At 49.8% G+C, this 3,057-nt stretch overlaps 1 pseudogene; it reads left to right on the top strand.

The window, feature by feature from the left end:
* The first annotated feature begins 655 nt into the window (after positions 1-655).
* On the top strand, positions 656-2,088 carry LOC119271490 (annotated as a pseudogene).
* Positions 2,089-3,057: the final 969 nt, after the last annotated feature.

Raw genomic sequence — 3,057 nt, 5'->3', positions numbered from 1 at the left:
ATTTACCATGTTTATATGATGGCGCTTTTAGTAAAAATACTGTTTTTGTTCACATTGCAAATAGCAGTTTTTGTTACATACATTTGTTGTGCTTTTTTACTTGTGTGCTATATATGAAATCCTTACCATGTCAAATTCTAAATTTCTTAGCACGTCAAATTCTATTTCTTATTCGCAAAAAAGAAATTATATTTTCTTGATTTTTCAGTATTTTTTATTTTTCAGGTATGGGCAATAGCTTTTCTAGAGAAAATGTACAGTGCGTGATCAATTTTGATCATGACGGCATTTCGTTTTATACGTCATGACATTTTTGTTGTTGTTTTAACTTCTTAAATTGAGGTTCAAATCCTAATAAATGTTTCCTACTGCTAGGGAAACAAGTGGGAAACTCAGATTGAACAGCAAAGTCACCTCCAGCCGGAACAAGTGTACTTGCGCGGCGTGCAGGCAGTGCTGGTCAGAATCGGATTTGACCATAGCTTGACTTTGTTTCCCCAGGAACGCAAGCGCCAAGCAAACGAAACAAAACGCGTTGGGGCCACCTCACAGCCAGCGTAACTCCTCCGGAAATCTGTCGGGATGACGGAAACCGAGTCGCCGTCGATTCAGTGTGTGTATATGTAGTACGATGCCGCTCGTCCATCTCGTCGCCGCCACCCCCGCTCCTCCTAGATCAGACGCGCTCTCCCCTGTCTCCGTCATCTCTCTTCAGCGCGCCGATCGATCCCATGGCGTTCACCTGCAAGCGACCCGCCGCGTCCCTCGACGGCCACGCCAGCCACCCGGGCGCCATGTGCCGGAAGAGGAGGCGCGTCGTCGTCGGGACCACCTATGACTACGACCAGGAGTCGCGCCTCGGCGCAGGCAAGTTCGGCGCCGTCGTCAAGGCGCGGTGCCGCGCCACCGGCCAGCTCGTCGCCATCAAGTCCCTCCACGACCCCGCCGACCCCCACGAGGTGCTGCGGGAGGCCCGCTTCCTCGAGGCGTGCGGCGGCCACCCGCACATCGTCGGCTTCCGCGGCGTCACGCTCGACTACGTGACCGACGAGCTCTGCCTCGTCATGGACTGCGTCGAAGGCAAGAGCCTCAAAGTTCTCCTGAACGAGAGGGGCGGTGGGCTCCCGGAGGCCACGGTGTGCACCTTCATGTGGCAGCTCCTCACGGCCGCCAAGAAGATGCACCGGTTTCACATCGTCCACCGCGACATCAATCCTGCCAACATCCTCGTCGGAGGGGACGAAGCCGGAGGATTCGTCAAGATCTGCGATTTCGGCGTCGCCATGCCCATGTCGGGGGCGCCGCCGTACGAGGAGGAGGTTGGCATGGGCGAGTACCGGGCGCCCGAGATGCTCCTAGGGAAAGAGGACTACGACGCGCTCGTCGACACATGGTCTCTTGGGTGCGTCATGGCGGAGATGCTCTCGGGCAAGAGGATTTTCCGGGCTGCCGAATTCATATCTCTGTTCCAAAGGATCTTCGAAGTGGTGGGCGTGCCGGACGACACGACGTGGCCGGGGTTCACGTCGCTGCCGCACGCCGCCCCGCCGCCGCTGGTGCCGGGGCAGCAGAGCACGCTGCGAGATCTGTTCCCGGAGGAGACGCTGTCCGCGGAGGGATTCAAGGTCCTCAACGGTCTTCTTACATGCAACCCCGACAAGCGGCTGACGGCGGCCACCGCGCTGAAGCTCCCGTGGTTTGCCACCGCTGCTGCAAACGCCCACCCTTCTGCTCCTACTGCTGCTGCCAAGATCGACAGGATGGCAGTGTCCATAAAGGAGGAGGTGGTGGAGTTCGCTCCGTTGATGCCTCCGAGAAAGAGAGTCACGGCCAAGAAGACGTTGATCAGGAAGAAGGCGCCGCTGATTGCTCCACTGGCCACATGAAGGCGCTGCTGATCGCTCCACAGGAAGATCTTCGTTTTTCTGCCTCGATGCTTGGAACTTTTTGGATGCAAAATATGTAAATGCTTGGATGACAATTTAGTGCACCTAGAGCAGAATAAATTGTCTCTGTTCAAGCTTGTAGCACCTGTAGTTCTGTGCATTTGCAGACTTGCTGCGTTGCAGTGTTTGTTTTGTCATGTACTCCCTCTGTTCCTAAATACTTGTCTTTCTAGGCATTTCAACAAGTGACTACATACGAAGCAAAATGAGTGAATCTACACTCTAAAATATGTCTACATACATCCGTATGTAGTAGTTATTTGAAATGTCTAGAAAGACAAATATTTAGGAACGGAGGGAGTAATATGTAGTGTTCAATGCAAAGTGTTGAATGAAATTGGTGACAACCTGCTCAATGTGAAGAAATTGGAAGTTCTTCAAATGAGGATTGTGTAGGCAAAAAATGTTACTGACCAATGAGAAACTTCTGTCAGATTAAACTGGTTCTCTCATATCGGATTTATGTTTTACAACATTCGGTCAGTTTCTTGCGAAAACTTACCAATCTGGTTGTGTAGGTAAACATAAGCCTGAGTGTTGACAGGGAATATGTTTTTGATCTGCATGTCTAATCGACCAACTGACCCACACACTACTAAGCCAACAAGATCAATTCGGATTCAAACAATTTTGTTGGAACTTTCATGAGCACCTAATAACTGTCCTAAAAAACATTATATTGTTTGCTCAACTCTTTCCTTCCGGCCTCAGGCATTTGCAATTCTCGCGTTTTGTTATTCAAGCAGTTCTACATTCAAATATTCAAGCTATATAAGTCTTACCAATTCACTGGTCTGTAACTTGCGTCAGACAAGAGGGGGTACAAACTGGGCATCATATAGATGCATATATTTCACACAAAAAGATACATCCGCAAGATGATACTACAAGACAAGCACACAAGGCTTATGTTCTGTCTGGAACACATGAGTTTCATTTGTGGAGGATCAGTTTTGTCCATGCCCTTTCCTGCAACATATTTATTTTCGTCTTTGATCTACCAGCCCTTTGAAGTGTTCCATCTGACAGCATGTATGCCGGTTTAATTGCGTTTACTACAGACATCAGGAGTGCATTCGGGACAGTGTCATCGTGTAGGCTCCTAGAAGAA

Source organism: Triticum dicoccoides, chromosome 3A (genome assembly GCF_002162155.2).
Source record: "Triticum dicoccoides isolate Atlit2015 ecotype Zavitan chromosome 3A, WEW_v2.0, whole genome shotgun sequence".
NCBI lineage: Eukaryota > Viridiplantae > Streptophyta > Magnoliopsida > Poales > Poaceae > Triticum > Triticum dicoccoides.
This window is presented reverse-complemented; position numbering and strand designations above follow the sequence as displayed.